Raw genomic sequence first — 18338 nt, 5'->3', positions numbered from 1 at the left:
GAAGATTTGGATTCAGGATGTGAAGATCTCAGTTACAGTGCAGGTGGAAGAAGGTACTGTGCTATCAAGAGGGGGTGTTCAACAACAATGATCCCTTTCCAACCTTAAGTCTTGCTTTGCCAGCACTCGTGCCCATTAGTCCTACATCAGTTTAATTTCTCTCATTCCAATTCTAGTGGTTTCAGTACACAGAGAAGTGTTTTGTGTAAATTCCTGGACTCACAGACCAATTAGCCTCCAATGATGAACTAACGGAGTGAGTTCAAATTCTACCACAGCAGCCAAATCATTTTCATTCAGTCAATCCAAGGTTAGCAACAACCTCAAAAAAAGTTGGCAAATACAAGAAAATCTGTAGATGCTGGAAATTCAAGCAACACACACAAAATGCTGGTGGAATTCCTGACGAAGGGTCTCAGCCTGATACGTCAACTGTACTTCTCCCTATAGATGCTGCCTGACCTGCTGCGTTCCACCAGCATTTTGTGTGTGTTGCTTAAAAATTGTTGGGGAGTTTTTCCAATGTAGACGATCCTCAGATAACGAATATGTTTCATTATTACAGATGTTCAGGAGTCAATTATATCCATAAATTGGAAAATACACAGAAATCTCTCAAAATATATATATGGTTGGGTATGTGACATAGAGCATCTGGAGGAAATCCAGATTGTCATAGTGAGAATTTCCTCAGAGACTAGGATGGAACCTGTGTCCCTGGAGGGATGGGCAACAGTTCTATCAGCTACACTACCATGTCACCTCAAGGTCTGTATATAACACAGACGTAGGGGGACCGGTGACTAGGCAAGGCTATGACATGAGGAGGTGTGGAGTAAATGGTCAAGTAATCCGAGTACTGACTCTGAACTGATTCCTGAAGTTGCCAAATCAATGGTCACACAGTCTATCAGTCTGTCCAGAGACACCAGAGACTGCAGCTGTTGCAATCTGGATCAGTAAACAATATGCCAGAAGAACTCGGGTCGAGCAGCATCTGATGCAGGATTTTGACACGAAATATCAATAATTCCTTTCCTCCCTCAGATGCTGCTTGACCGCTGAGTTCTTCCAGCAAATCATTTACTACTATAACTTCCTCCTTTTTTCTCCTCATGTGTTTTACATTAAATAAGCACTACATAAGTGTGGTAATATATTCAGTAACACACACACACACACACACACACACACACACACGCACTTGTATGTATAATGAAGATGTATAACTGACAGTTGCTCTCCTACAAGCCAGGAGTGTTCTTGGTGTACTTACCTTGTCTCACCATTTTGTTCTGGGCAGACACTATTTCAGTTTATCTCTGTAAGTGCTGTGTTTATGGTTATGATTATGAGGACATGCAGTCCCCTTTTTTTGTCATTTAGTAATGTATGCATTAAGAAATGATAAAATGTTTTTCCAGAATGATATCACCGAAAACACATGACAAACCGACTTAAAAACTAACAAAAACCACGTAATTATAACATATAGTTACAACAGTGTAAAGCAATACAGTAATTTGATAAGAACAGACCATGGCACAGTAAAAGTCTCAAAGTGTCTCGAAAGTCCCATCATCTCACGCAGACGGTAAACCTCCAGTGCCGCCAACTTGCCGTTGCAGCATCCTAGAAGCATCCAACCACAATCCAACTCCGTCCGTCCAAAAAACTCCGAGCCTCCGACCACCTATTCGACACCAAGCACCGAGCACCATCTCTGCCAAGTGCTTCGACCCCGGTCCTGGCAACAAGCAATAGGCAAAGCCGAGGATTTGGGGCCTTCCCCTCTGGAGATTCTCCATCGCACAGTAGCAATGGAAGCAAAGCAGGCATTTCAGAAGTTACTCCAGATGTTCCTCTGCGCTTCTCACGGCTGTCTCCATCAAATCCGGATTGTGCATGGCCCCTAGTTACACATAATCGATATTCATTCGGAATAGCCGCGTATGCTGCGTCGCGCCGCCATCTTCTCCTCCCTCCTCAGCTATAGCCGGATGTACTCAACACACTTAAAAACTGAAACCATACAGAATTAAATTCAACGTCCATTATTTTTGAATGTTAAGATAAAACAAAAAATGCAAGTCCTAGTTGTGACCTAACCCTGTCAATCATTACCAACTGTTATCACCCTCTAACTTTCTCCACTACTCCATGTGATGACCCTACAATCCACTCTCATCGCCAGCCTGGCCTCATCCTACCACATACATTCCCTATCTCCTATCCATCCTTCCTGATGACTTCCTTGCAAATTAGAACCACCTTTTCATCTCTCTTTCTCAGCTCCGATGAAGGAACTTCAACACAAAGCTTCAATCGATGAAGTCCTGATGAAGACTCTCAGCCTGAAACATTGATTCTTCTTTCCCCTCCATAGATGCTGCCTGACCTGCTAAGTTCCTCCAGTATTTTGTGCTTATTGGTCTTCCTTTCCACAGACACTGCCAGTACTTTCTTTTTACATTTCAGCGTTCCAGCACTTGCATCACCAATGGCATGCACTCTAATGCACACTTTGCTGATGGGTGCTACGTGAGTTGTGAAAGGTTACGGGAAAAAGGCAGGAGAATGGGCTGAAAAGGGAAATAGATCATCTGTCTGGGTAGCCTCCAACCTGATGGCATGAACATTGTCTTCTCAAACTTCCGCTAGTGCCCCACCTTCCCCTCGTACCCCATCCGTTACTTATTTATATACACACATTCTTTCTCTCTCTCTCCTTTTTCTCCCTCTGTCCCTCTCACTATACCCTTTGCCCATCCTCTGGGTTTCCCCCCCCTCCCCCTCTTCTTTCTCCCTGGGCCTCCTGTCCCATGATCCTCTCATATCCCTTTTGCCAATCACCTGTCCAGCTCTTGGCTCCATCCCTCCCCCTCCTGTCTTCTCCTATCATTTTGGATCTCCCTCTCCCCCTCCCACTTTCAAATCTCTTATTAGCTCTTCCTTCAGTTAGTCCTGACGAAGGGTCTCAGCCCGAAACATCGACTATACCTCTTCCTAGAGATGCTGCCTGGCCTGCTGCGTTCCCCAGCAACTTTGATGTGTGTTGCTTGAACTTCCAGCATCAGCGGAATTCCTCATGTTTGCATTTTTAAATAGATCAGCCATGTTGAAATGGCTGAGCAAAATTTGGCCTAATTCTACTCCAATCTCTTATGGTCTTATGATCCTATTCTAGATGTCTCTGAGCTATTCATTATTCTACATTTAATGTTTTAATGCTCTGTGGTTACTTGACAATATCTTGTGTCATCCTTCCCTTAATGTGCTTTGTTCGACTCGCCTCCCTGGATGGAGAAGGAACTTTCTGTCCTGCCAACCCACCGGCAGGGAGGGGAGTCCGCACAAGACTTGCCGAGGGTCAGTCCCCAATAGGGGACCGAAACATAAATCACCAGCAGCAGGCAAATGTGCAGCCCCCTCATTAAATCCGGCACATCACTGCAATCCATGCCTTTGATTTATCAAGCGGCATTTTACATGGCAAAGGAAGTGTCAAATTTCCAGCAGTTCAACGATGCAAAATTGTCTAGACATCCATACCCTGTCATTAATGGCACAGTTACCTCAGCATGTTCTAGTCAGTCCGTGAAATTCAATCCACTTAGATCGTTGGGATGATTTCTGGGGGAGAGAGAGAGAGATACCAGCACTACCGTGTTTACCATTTAGTTGGGGTCAGTCATTGTGCCTGGAAATTACTTATCTAATCCATGGATCTTTGGAATTCATTGCTTAAGAAAGTAATCGAGAGAATACTAAGCACATAAATGATTAATATACCATTAACTATTGAAAAGATGAAGGGATATGGAGTGCGGTTGTGCAACAGTTTGTTCAGCTGCCTCACAATTCCAGTGACACAGGTTCAATTCTGACCTCGGATACTGTCTGTGTGGAGTTTACATGTTCTTACTGCAACCCTGTAGGTCTCGCCCAGGGTGCTGCGGTTCCCTCCCGTATCCTGAAGCTGTGTGCTATGTTAATGGACTGCTGTAAATTACCCGCTAATGTAGGTTTATGGTGGGGGAATGAGTTGGGAGATGATTTTCATGCAAGAGGGAGTAGATGATGGGGAGTAAATGGGGGAAATGGACTGATGGGGTGGATTCATTGGACAGAGTAGCCTCATTCTAAGTTGTAAAAAAAATTAGAAAAAAATGACATTTGAGAAAACAGACCTGAGGGAAAAGATCTTATTGATGGGTTAGTAGGCATGAGAGGCATAATGGCCTGCTACCGCTCCCAGATGGAGACAATAGACAATAGACAATAGGTGCAGGAGTAGGCCATTCAGCCCTTCCAGCCAGCACCACCATTCACTGTGATCATGGCTGATCATCCACAACCAGTACCCTTTTCCTGCCTTCTCCCCATATCCTTTCACTCCGCTATCTTTAAGAGCTCTATCTAACTCATTTTTGAAAGAATCCAGAGAATTGGCCTCGACTGCCTTCTGAGGCAGAGCATTCCACAGAACCACGACCCTCTGTGTGAAAAAGTTTTTCCTCAACTCTATTCTAAATTGTCTACCCCTTATTCTTAAACTGTGGCCTCTGGTTCTGGAATCCCCAAACATCGGAAACATGTTTCCTGCCTCTAGCGTGTCCAATCCCTTAATAATCTTATATGTTTCAATCGGATCCCCTCTCATCCTTCTAAATTCCAGTGTATACAAGCACAATCGCTCCAATCTTTCAACATATGACAGTCCCGCCATCCCGGGAATTAACCTCGTGAACCTACACTGCACTCCCTCAATAGCTAGAATGTCCTTCCTCAAATTTGGAGACCAAAACTGCACACAGTACTCCAGGTGTGGTCTCACCAGGGCCCTGTACAACTGCAGAAGGACCTCTTTGCTCTTATATTCAATTCCCCTTGTTATGAAGGCCAGCATGCCATTAGCTTTCTAAACTGCCTGCTGTACCTGCATGCTTACTTTCAGTGACTGATGAACAAGGACACCTAGATCTTGTTGTACTTCCCCTTTTCCTAACTTGACACCATTCAGATAGTAATCTGCCTTCCTGTTCTTGCCACCAAAATGGATAACCTCACATTTATCAACATTAAACTGCATCTGCCATGCATCTGCCCACTCACCCAACCTGTCCAAGTCACCCTGCATTCTCATAACATCCGCCTCATATTTTACACTGCCACCCAACTTCGTGTCATCTGCAAATTTGCTAATGTTACTTTTAATCCCTTCATCTAAATTATTAATGTATATTGTAAATAGCTGCGGTCCCAGCACCAAGCCTTGCGGTACCCTACTAGTCGATAAAGGACCCATTAATCCCTACTCTTTGTTTCCTGTCTGCCAACCAATTTTCTATCCGTGTCAGTACCCTACCCCCAATACCATTTGCTCTAATTTTGCACACTAATCTCCTATGTGGACCTTATCAAAGGCTTTCTGAAAGTCCAGGTACACTACATGCACTGGCTTTCCCATGTCCATTTTCATAGTCACATTCTCAAAAAATTCCAGAAGATTAGTCAAACATGACTTCTCCTTCGTAAATCCATGCTGACTCGGACCTATCCTGCCACTGCTAACCAAATATGCCGCTATTACATCTTTTATAATTGATTCCAGTATCTTCCCCACCACTGATGTCAGACTAACTGGTCTATAATTGCTTGTTTTCTCTCTCCCTCCTTTCTTAAAAAGTGGAATAACATTAGCTACCCTCCAATCTGCAGGAACTGATCCTGAATGTATAGAACATTGGAAAATGATTACCAATACATCCACGATTTCTAGAGCCACTTCCATAAGTACCCTGGGATACAGACCATCAGGCCCTGGGGATTTATCAACCTTCAATCCCATCAGTTTACCCAACACCATTTTGTGCCTGATGCAAATTTCCTTCAGTTCCTCTGTTAACCTAGGTCCTCTGGCCACTATTACATCTGGGAGATTGTTTGTGTCTTCCCTAGTGAAGACAGATCCAAAGTACCTGTTCAGCTCATCTGCCGTTTCCTTGTTCCCCTTAATAATTTCACCTGTTTCTGTCTTCAAGGGCCCAACTTTGGTCTTAACTAATTTTCTCCTCTTCACATACCTAAAGAAGCTTTTACTATCCTCCTTTATATTTTTGGCTAGTTTACCTTCGTACCTCATCTTTTCCCCCCATATTGCCTTTTTAGTTATCTTCTGTTGCTCCTTAAACGTCTCCCAATCCTCTGGCTTCCCACTCATCCTTGTTATATTATACTTCTTCTGTTTTATTTTTATACTGTCCTTTACTTCCCTTGTCATCCACAGTCGCCCATTACTCCCCTTAGAACCTTTCTTCTTCTTTGGAATGATCTGATCCTGCACCTTCTGTACTATTCCCAGAAATACCTGCCATTGTTGTTCCACCGTCATCCCTGCTAGGGTATCTTTCCAGTCAACTTTTGCTAGCTCCTCCCTCATGTGTCCATAGTCCCCTTTGTTCAACTGTAATACTGACACTTCCAAGAGGTAGGCAAATGCCTCCAGATCCTTTCCTTCATAAGCTCAGGACTCCCAAAACCAATGAAGGGCTTCTGAAGTATAATTGGTGTGTAAGTAAAATTCACCCAAGGTCCATAAAGCAAGTCCTGAGAGTACAAAGTGTGTGAAGCATAGAATCACTGCAGTATGACCCAGGCCTTTCATCCTGTAAAGTGTGCCTATCTTTTACCTTACTCGCAGATCAATCTAACCCTTCCCTCTATCTTTCTATCATCCATATGGCCTTCTGGGAGTGTCATAAATGTCCCTAATGTATCCGCCTCCACCACCACCCCTGGCAGGGCATTCCACACACCTGCTACTCTCTGTGTAAAATATCTACCCCTGACATTGTCCCCTGTACTCTCCTCCAATCACCTTAAAATTATAGCCTCTGGTATCAGCCATTTCTGCCCTGGACAAAAGGCTCTGGCTATCCACTCGATCTATGTCAAGCAAGAACAACCAATCTGTTGTGTGATACTGAATGAGGGAGAAGCAAATACCAACATGCAAGTGTACACTTCTCTGTTTTGTTTTGTGTAGTTGGATGTTTCATATTTACTTAGGAAGGGAGGAAGAACCCTAGGAACCATGATGGCACAGCCAGTAGAGTCACTGCCTCACAACACCACATGCCCAGGTTCAGGTCTGTCCTTGGGGACTGTCAGTGGGGGATTACACACTCTGCCTGTGACTGTATGGGTTTCCCCTGGTGCTTCAGTTTCTGAGGAGGTGCAGGCTGCCAGGTTAATTGGTCAACATTTCGTGTGTAGGTGAGAGGTGAGTGTAGCTGTAGGCTGGAGCTGAGTTCTGTGTATCTCTGCGAGTCCGATGAGGAAGGCAAAGACTCGTGTCTGCAGCCCCGAGTCAGTGTCGATTGGAAGCTGGAGATGGAGTCCTGTCCTGGGGTTAAAGGACTGTGAGTATGTGTGGGTGGGTGGGGGCAACGGGCTTGTTTTTGCTGTTTTAGTTCTGTTGCTCACTGTGTTCTGCGTCGTTTTGCTGGGAAAGTTGCCTCCAGAATGTGTGGTAACACACCCAGAACACTCTCGGGTGTGTTGTTTTGTTTTTTAGCACAAATAACTCTTTTCACTCACTGGATGTTTCAATGTATACTTGACAAATAAACTTGAATCTTGAATCTAGTATTGTGGGGAGTTGTTGAGGACATGGGGAGATTAAAATATAGGGCAAACATAGGAATTATGTAAGTGAGTGCTTGGTGGTCAGTATGAACTCAATGGGCTGAAGGGCCTGTTTCTGTGCTGTATCTCTCTGTGACCACAGTGCACTGTGTTGACAGCCAGAATCCTGGAGTGTGATTTCAGTCAACACTTAACTCTAAATCACTACGCAATGAATGACATATAAACCAAGCCAGCATGAAGCAGTAATTAACTGATTTAATCTAACATGTTGAGCAATTAGTGGGTCCAGTTCATGTCACATCAAATCAATGACAGTGCTCATAAAAGAGCCGATGAATGAAAAAGCAGGATATTCCCCAGCCCTTTAAACCTCTTCCAGCATTCTACTGAATGGGTTTTAAATTCATTTTTCCTCATTGAAAAAGCCATTAGCCATCAACTAGTGACCTCGTGGTGAGGAATTTTCACACACCAGATGTACATAGAGCGAAACGGTTCCCACCCAGAGTTTGCTAGGCCCAGAGAGGTCAAGGATCAAAAGTGACGGCCAAAAAATGGTGTGAGGGGACATCTTGTATGCAGTAAAGATCTGGAAAATGCTGCCTTCCTTGTTCTGTTCCTCTTTCAGCAGGTCATCAGCATCAATGAAAAAGAATAAAGAGTCAACATTTCCGGCCAAGACTGGAAAGGAAGGGAGAAGATGCCAGAATAAGAAGGTGGGGGTGGGGGGAACGGAAGGAGTACAAGCCGGAAGGTGACAGGTGAAGTCAGGTAAGGGGGAAGTAGGGAGGTGGGGACAGGGCATGAAGGAAGAGGCTAGGTGGTGATAGGTAGAAAAGGTAGAGGGCTGAAGCGGAAGGAATCTGACAGGAAGTTTTCCTCCATTCTTTTTACCTGCTCAGTTAGGACAGCAGAGGTGCCAGGCAGGATAGTTGAATGCTCCTCTTGCGGGATGTGGGAGAGAAGGGAGACTTCCAGTGTCCCTGACGACTACAACTGTGAGGAGTGCATCCAGCTGCAGCTTCTAACAGTTGGCATTAAGGAGTTGGGGCTGGAACTGGATGAGCTCCGAATCATTCAGGATAGGACATATAGAGGGGTAGTTACACCTAAGGTGCAGGACACAGGAAACTGGGTGACAGTCAGGAATTGAGAAAGGGGTTAAGGAGCCAGTGCAGAGTACCACTGTGGCCATCCCCCTGAACAATGGGATACTGTTGAGGGGGATGACCTAACAGAGGAAAGTCACAGTGGTCTGGTCTCTGGCACTGAGTCTGGCTCTGTGACTCAGAAGGGAAGGGGGGAGAAGAGGCACACTGTGGTGATAGGGGATTCACTATTTAGGGGAACAGACAGGAGGTTCTGTAGGTGAGGACGAGATTCCCAGATGGTATGTTGCCTCCCAGGTGCCAGGGTCCAGGATATCTCGGAATGAGTGTTTGGCATTCTTGAGTGGAAGGTGAACAGCCAGATGTCGTGGTCCATGTAGGTACCAATGTCATGGGTCGGACAAGTGATGAGGTTTTGACAGGAGTTCATGGAGTTAGGTGCTAAGTTAAAGGGAAGACCCTCCAGGGTTGTGATTTCAGGATTGCTACCTGTGCCACATGCTAGTGAGGCCAGAACTGGGAAGATTATATAGTTTAACACATGGTTAAGGAGTTGGTGTAGGAGGGAGGGCATAAAATTTTTGGATCATTGGGCTCTTTTCCAGGGAAGGTGGGACCTGTACAGAAAGCATGGTTTGCACCTGAATGGAAGGGGATTAATATCCCAGCAGGAAGGTTTGTTAATGTTTCACAGTGGGGTTTAAACTAAAGTTACAGGGGGATGGAAACAGTTACTGGAGAAATTCTCGACCCAGATGTTGGTAAGACAGACAAAGATGGGAATCAAAAGGTCTAGCATGGTGTGACTAGTGTCCTGAGCCTTGTATATTTCAAAGCAAAAAGTATCATAGGAAAGGCGGATGAGCTCAGGGCACGGATCAAAACCTGGAATTATGACGTAGCCAGTGGTGAGACTTGGTTGCAGGAGGGGTTTGACTGGCAGTCAGTATTCTGGGGTTCTGTTGTTTTAGATGTGACAGGGTGGGAGGGGTAAAGAAGGAGGGGTGGCATTACTAGCCAAGGGAAATATCACAGTAGTGCTCCGTGTGGACAGACTGGAGAACTCAACCAGTGAGGCATTATGGGTGAAACCAGAAATAAGGAAGATGTGACCACATTAATAGAGCTATACACAGACCACTCAACAGTACTAGGGATTTAGAGGAAGAAATTTGTGAAGAGATCGCAGACTGTTGCAAGAAACATAATCTTGTTATCGTAGGTGATTTTAACTTTCCACATATTGACTGGGAATCTCATTCTGTAAAAGGAGTAGATGGGATAGAGTTTATCAAATGTGATCGGGAAAGTTTCATTCATCAGTACGTCGAAGTATCAATGGAAGAGCATGTGATACTTGATCTGCTACTGATGAATGAGACAGGGCAAGTGACAGAAGTTAGTGTAGGGGAGCACTTTTCATTCAGTGACCACAATGCCATTAGCTTCAAAGTAAATATGCAAAAATAGATCTGGTTGAGATTCTGAATTTGAGAAAGGCCAGTTTTGATGGTATCAGGAATTACCTTGCAGGTGTGGATTGGGACAGGCTGGTTTCTGGCAAAGGTCCACTTGGAAAGTTGGAGGCCTTCAAAAGTGAAATTTTGAGAACACAAAGCTTGTACGTGCCTGTCGGAATAAAAAGTAAAGATAACAAGTGCAGGGAACTGTGGTTTTCAAGAGATATCGAGGCTCTGGTTAAAAGAAAAAAGGTGCATAGCAGTTATAGGCAGATTGGAATGAATAAGGTCCTTATGGAGTACAAGAAACGTAAGAGAACTGTTCAGAAAGAAATCAAGAAGGCTAAAAGAGACATGAAATTGTTCTAGCAGATAAGGTGAAGTAGAATCCTCAGGAATTCTGCAAATATGTTCAGAGCAAAAGGATTGCAAGGAACAAAACTGGTCTTCTGGAAGACCAGAATGGTAATCCACATGTGGACCCAAAACAGATGGGGAAGATCTTAAATGCATTCTTTGCATCTGTATTTACTTGGGAGATGGATGCAGAGTCTATAGACATTGGCAAAGGGCACCAACTTCATGGACCCTGTGTGGTTTGCAGAATAGAAGGTGTTTGCTACCCTGAGGCGAATCAAGGTAGATAAATCTCCAGGACTGAACGGAGTGTTCCTTTGGACCCTACAGGAGGCAAGCACAGAAATTGCCAGGTCCCTAGCTGAGATGTTTAAAACATCCTTAGTGATAGGAGAGTTACCAGAGGACTGGAGGATAGCCAGTGTGGTTCCGCTGTTTAAAAAAGGCTCAAAACGTAATGTTGTTATAGTAGGTGATTTTAACTTTCCACATATTGACTGGGAATCCCATTCTGTAAAAGGACTAGATGAGATAGAGTAAAGCCAGTAAATTACAGGCTGGTGAGTCTGACATCAGTTGTGGGAAAGTTATTGGAAGGTATTCTAAGGCACCAGACATATAAGTATTTGGATAGACATGGACTGATCAAGGATAATCAGCATGGCTTCATGTGTGGTAGGTCAAGTCTAACCAATCTTATAGAGATTTTCAAGGAAGTTTCCAGGAAACTGGATGAGACTAGGGTAGTAGATGTTGTATATATGGACTCTAGCAAGGCATTTGACAAGGTCCTGCATGGGAAGCTGGTCAAAAAGGTTCAGTCGCTCAGCATTCAGGATGAGGTAGTAAATTGGATTAGACGGTAGCTTCATGGGAGAAGCCAGAGAGTGGTTGTAGGGAGTTACCTCTCTGACTGGACGTCTGTGACTAGTGGTGTGCCACAGGGATCAGTGCTGGATCCATTGTTGTTTGTCATCTATATCAATGACCCGAATGATAATGACCCAAATTTGCGGATGACACCAAGACTGGAGGTGTAGTGGACAGTGAGGAAGGCTATCATGGCTTGCAGAGGGATCTGGATCAGCTGGGAAAATGGGCTGAAAAATAGCAGGTGGAATTTAATGCAGACAAGTGTGAGGTGTTGCACTTTGGAAGGACCAACCAGTGAGTGGTAGGATACTGAGGAGTGTGGTAGACCAAAAGGAACCAGAAACAGGTACGTAATTCTTTGAAAATGACATCACTGGTAGAAAGGGTCGTAAGACAGCTTTTTGTCCATTGGCCTTCATAAATCAATGTATTCAGTACAGAAGATGGAAAGTTATGTTGAAGTTGTATAAGACATTGGTGAGGCCTAATTTGGAGTATTATGTGCAGTTTTGGTCACCTACCTACAGGAAAGGTGTAAACAAGGTTGAAAGAGTGCAGAGAAGATTTACAAGGAGGTTGCCAGGTCTGCAGGACCTGAATTATAAGGAAATATTGAATAGGTTAGGACTGCGTTCTTTAAAACATGGAAAACTGAGAGGAGATTTGATAGAGGCATACAAAATTATGAGGGGTATAGATAGGGTAAATGCAAGCAGGCATTTTCCGCTGAGTTTGGGTGGGACAACAATAAGAGGTTATGGGTTAAAGGTGAAAGGTGAAAAGTTTAAGGGGGTCATGAGGGGAAACTTCTTCACTCAGAGGGTCATTAGTGTGTGGAATGAGCTGCCAGCACAGGTGGTGCATGCAGGCTCGATTTCAACATTTAATAGAAGTTTGGATAGGTACATGGATGGTAAGGATACGGAGGGCTATCGTCCTGGTGTAGGTTGATAGAAGCAGGCAGTTTCAATGGTTTCAGCATGGACTAGATGGGATGAAGGGCCTGTTTCTGTGCTGTACTTCTCTATGACTCTATAGCATCCATTTTGATAAAGTGCTTATCAACTTCGGCCTGAGAAGCTACTTGGATCCACTCCAATTTGCCTACCATCACAACAGGTCAACAGTAGATGGCATTCCATTGGCTCTTCACTTCAAACTTGAAACATCTGGATGGTGAAGATGCATATATCAAGATGCTCTTCGTTGATTACAGCTCGAACTCAATACTATCATCCCCTCAAAACCAATAAATTTCAAGACTTTCACCTCAATATCCTTGTGCAATTGGATCCTCAATTTCTTCACTTGCAGTTAGGATTGGGAACAATATCTCCTCCACAATCTCCATCAGCACATGTGCATCACAAGGCTGTGTGCTTAGCCCCACTTTATACTTATGGCTAAGCACAACTCCAATGCCACATTTAAGTTTGCTGATGACCCCACTGTTGTAGGCTGAATCAAAAGTGGTGATGAATCAGTTCACAGGAGTGAAACTGAAAATCTGGCTGAGTGGTGCCATAACAACAACCTCTTACTCAATGCCAGCAAGACCAAGGAGCTCATTATTGACTTCAGGAGGAGGAAACCAGAGATCTATGAGTCAGTTCTCACCAAGGGACTGGAGGTGTGGCGGGTCAGCAACTTTACATTCCTGCATGTTATCATTTCAGAGGATTTGTCCAGGGTCCAGTGCATACGTGCAATTATGAAGAAGCTGCAAAGATTTGGCATGTCACCTGAAACTTTGACAAACATCTACAGATGTGTGGTGGAGAGTATATTGGCTCGCTGCATCACAGCCGGGAATGAAAACACTAATGCCCTTGAAAGGAAGAGCCTACAAAAATTACTGGATACAGACCAATCCATCACAGGTAAAGCTCTCCCCACCATTGAGCACATCCACACAGGAATCAGCTTCCATCATCAGGGACCCCCACCATCCAGGCCATGCTCTCTTCTCAGGGCTGCCATCAGGAAGAAAGTACAGGAGCCTCAGGACCCACACCACCAGGTTCAGGAACAGTTATTACCCCTCGACCATCAGGCTCGTGAGCCAGAGTGGATGATATCACTCAACTTCACTCCCCCGTCACTGAAATGGTCTCAGAACCAACAAGCTCACTTTCAAGGTGTCTACACCTCATTTTCTTGGTGTTGATTGCCTATTTAATTATTACTTTTGTTTTCTCTTTCTGTGTTTGCCAGTTTGGTACCTTTTTCACTTTGGTTGTTATCCATCCTACTAGGGACAGTCTTTTATTGATTAGAATTGAATTGAATTGATTTTATTCCTTACATCCTTCACATACATGAGTAAAAGTCTTTACATTCCATCTCCATCTAAATGTGCAATGTGCAATCATAGTAATTTATAATAAATAGAACAGTCAATGTAATATAGAGTACACTCAGATCAGCGTGAGTTCATCAGTCTGGTGGTCTGGTGGAAGAAGCTGTCCCGGAGCCTGGTGGTCCTGGCTTTTATGCTGTGGTACCGTTTCCCGGATGGTAGCAGCTGGACTAGATTGTGGTTGGGATGGCTTGGGTCCCCATTGATCCTGTGGGCTCTTTTTACACACCTGTCCTTGTAAGACTGTAAGACCATAAGCTATAAGAGCAAAATTAGGCCATTTGGCCTCCACAGCAGTGTGTAGCAATGAGTTCCACAGATTCATCACTCACTGGCTGAAGAAATTTCTCCTCATCTCCGTTCTAAATGAATGTCCTTCTATTCTGAGGTTGTGTCCTCTAGTCTTATTCCCACACCATAGGAAACATCCTTTCCACGTCCACTCTACTGAGGCCTTTCAATATTTGATCCTATTGTGTTTCTTGTATTTACTATGAATGCCCACAAGAAAATGAATCTTGAGGTTGTATATGGTGATATATGTATATACTTTGATAATAAGCTTACTTCGAAGTACTTTGAAGTCACAGCTGTGGACCAACTTGCTCCTCTTAAAGTAAAAGGAAGCCTAGTGACCAGACAGGAAGTTTGTCCGGTGTTGCCATTAACATACATGCATCACCTTTCCCCTCGTAAGGACCCTGTTTATAAAATTTCGCTACCTATTTCTGAAAACAGAAGGCCATAATAAAAGCCGAAAGCATTGGAAATACCCAGCAGGTCAGGCAGCTTACACAGAGAGAGACCTGAATATTTCCAGTACTTCCTGCTTTTATTTTAGATTTTAGCTGCTTTAGGCTTCAAGAAAAAAATGTGAATATTGCCTATGACAAGGCAAATAGAATATTCCTTTTATCCATGTATCATTAACACAAGAGTATATTCACACCCGCCTACCCAGCATCGAGGACATCTTCAAAAGGCAATGGCTCAAAAAGACAATATCTATTATTAAGGACCGATTGCCCAGGATATGATCTTTTCTCATTGCTACCAACGAGAAGGAGATACACACTTAACATTTTATGAACAGCTAAGATATGTAATATAATAAACATCTTAGTGTATCCAAACCAGAAACTCTGGATCAACAGTTCCATGCGTGCTGCAGTTACCGCGCGATACAGAGCTTTCGCTGCCGGTGACCAACAGGAACTCAAGAAATGCAGCTATGATCTACGCAAAGTCATCAAGGCAGCAAAACGACAATACAGAGGCAAGATCCAGACACAACTCTCCACCAGCACAGCTTACGGCAAGGTCTGCGCACCATCACAGATTTCAAACCTAAACGCAGTGATGCTGCCAACATCGCTGCCTCTCTCCCAGATGAGCTAAGTCTTTTTTACGCTCGGTCCGATGTCGCCAACACTGAGCCCCTGAGGAGAGCGACCGAAGCAACCTGCACCTCGGTCATCTCTGAGGCTGAAGTACGCAGGTGTTTCCAGCGAGTGGACCGTCACAAGGTTGAGGGACCGGACGGCATCCCAAGCGAGTACTCAGGATGTGCGCGGCACAACTGGCAGATGTGATTTTTAATCTCTCCCTCTCCCAATGTAGAGTGCCCTCCTGCTTCAAAACGTCCACCATTGTCCCTGTACCTAAAAAGACCAAGGTAACATGTCTGAACGGCTGGCGTCCTGTCGCACTCAGCTCAATAGTAAGCAAATGTTTTGAGACGCTGGTCAAGGATTACATCTACAGCATGCTGCCACCCACACTGGACCCTCTACAATTCACCTACCGTCACAACCAATCGACAGATGATGCAATAGCCACAGCTCTACACGCCATCCTTACACATCTGAAGAAGAAGGATGCTTATGTGGGAATGCTGTTCTTGGACTACAGTTCAGCATTCAACACCATAATTCCCTCCAGGCTCAACAAGAAGCTCAGAGACCTCGGCCTTCACCCTGCCTTGTGCAGCTGGATCCTGGACTTCCTGTCAGATAGCCAGCAGGTGGTAAGAGAGGAGTTCCCTCACCTCTGCCCCTCAACACAGGAGCCCCTCAGGGCTGTGTCCTAAGACCCCTTTGTTACTCTTTGTATACCCATGACTGTGTTGCCACCCACAGCTCCAATCTGCTAATTAAATTTGCTGATTGGCCTTATCTCAAATAATAATGAGGCAGCCTACAGTGAAGAAGTCATCACCCTGACACAGTGGTGTTGAGAAAACAACCTCTCCAGCAATGTCACAAAAACAAAGGAGCTGGTTGTGGACTACAGGAGGAATGGAGTTAGGCTAACCTCTATTAACATCAATGGATCTGGCATTCAGAGGGTGAACACATCCTTGGCATACACATCACCAAGGATCTCACATGGTCTGTACCTACCATCTGTGTGGTGAAAAAAGAACAACAATGCCTCTTTCACCTCAGACATTTGAAGGAGTGTGGCATGAGTCCCCGAATCCTAAGGACATTCTACAGGGGCACAATTGAGAGCATCCTGACTGGCTGCATCACTGCCTGTTATGAGAACTCAGTCGCAGGACTCTGCAGAGAGTGGTGTGGACAGCCCAGCGCATCTGTAGTTGTGAACTTCTTGAAGATATTTACAGTGACAGGTGCGTAAAAAGGGCCCGAAGGATCATTGGAGACCTGAGCCACCCCAACCACAAACTGTTCCAGCTGTTACCATCCGGGAAGCGGTACCATAGCATAAAAGCCAGGGCTAACAGGCTCCGGGACAGCTTCTTCCACCAGGCTATCAAACTGCTGAATTCATGCTGATGCAACTGTATTTCTATGTTATAATGTTATATTGACTGTCCTGTTGTACATACTATTCATTACAAATTACTTTAAATTGCACATAGCTCATTCAGACAGAGACACTAAGTAAAGATCTTTGCTCTAATGTATATGAAAGATGTAAGAAATAAAGTCAATTCAATATAATACATAAGATATATATATAATATAATTTAATATAATGTATACTATATAATATATATCTGATTGTAATTTATATTTGTTTTTATTATTGCACTGTAGTGCTGCTAAAATATAACAGATTGCATGATATATGTCTGTGATATTAAACCTGATTCTGATTCCCAGATGCAGATGCTAAGACAAGTGCAATCTTATGAGATCAATGAGCTCCGCAATGAAAGGATCTTCAATCCGTTTGCAGATCTTCACACAGGCAAATTTTTGTCAAGCTCTAATTAACTTCCCCATGTAGGCATGATGTGAAATTATGGTTACTTGCCAATTTCTCTAGTTTATTGCTAAAGAAAGTCATTATTCTTTACTGTCAGAGCCCCTGCAAAATTACAACACTAAGTAAAGAGCAAAACTTTTGTTAAACTTAACTCTCAGTGATAGTTGTCTTCTTGTTCCTAATGGTATTTGTGTAAACTAATCTTGGCTTTTAGGGAATAAATCTTTTAAAGAAAGCAAGCGATGCAAACTTAGTCTGGGAATTGTTCACGTAGTATTACTTGTCTCTACTTCAGTCATGGATCTGCACCACTCCTGAAAACCCCTTCATTTTTTTACAACAATGATTCAATTAGGTTCCAATTTCTAAGCAAAGTGGGTACACTAAGGTGCTGTATCCCCAAAATGATAATGTCCACTCATGTCTTCTCCCTGGGATCTCACCTTGTGCACGAGCTCCATCTTCTGCTCTGGCAGACTGTCAAAGCCCATTGCCAGAACTCATTAACAAGAAGCAGGGCCTTACTGACTATCAGGTAGAGGTGCCCTACCCACCAGATCCTTCCTGCATGGTAGTAGTCTTATTCCCAAAACATACTGGCTCTCGTGATGACCACAATTATTAAAACTACAAGCATATTCACAAGGAGCACTCCCACAGGAAGGCAACATCCATCATCAAGAACCCCCATCACTCCAGCCATGCTCTCTTCTCACTACTACCATCGAGCCTTAGGTCCCACACCACCAGGCTCAGGTACAGTTACTAACCTTCAAACATCAGCCTGCTGAACCAGTGTAGTTAACTTCACTCACCTCAATGCTGAATTCACTCCACAACATTTAGACTGACTTCCAAGGACTCTATAGTTTACAAATATTTACATTTTTTATATTATTTGGGCAATTTGTCTTCTTTTGAATATCGGTTGTTTGTCAGTTGTTATTTATAGTTTTTCATTAATTCTGTTGTACTTCTCTATTTTCCTGTAAATGCCTGCAAGAAAAAAAATCTCAAGGTAGTACAGTATATTGTCTCACATACAGTACATATTCTGATAATGAATTCACTTTGAACTTTGATGCAAAGGAGATGATTGTCTCTTTATGACTGTGTGCTTGTCAAGAATGTTTGTAGAAGGATTGAAGGGCCCTTGTTGAGGGTCATCTGAAATAACTGTGTAGCATGGAACTTTCAGAGTACATGGTGGACCTGATAATAATAAATATAATAATGAATATAGAGATGAGAACAAAACAGCAGAGTGGTGCAAATATTGTAGTACAGTCT

This window comes from Mobula hypostoma, chromosome 2, assembly GCF_963921235.1.
Source record: "Mobula hypostoma chromosome 2, sMobHyp1.1, whole genome shotgun sequence".
In the NCBI taxonomy this organism is placed as follows: Eukaryota; Metazoa; Chordata; class Chondrichthyes; order Myliobatiformes; family Myliobatidae; genus Mobula; species Mobula hypostoma.
This window is presented reverse-complemented; position numbering follows the sequence as displayed.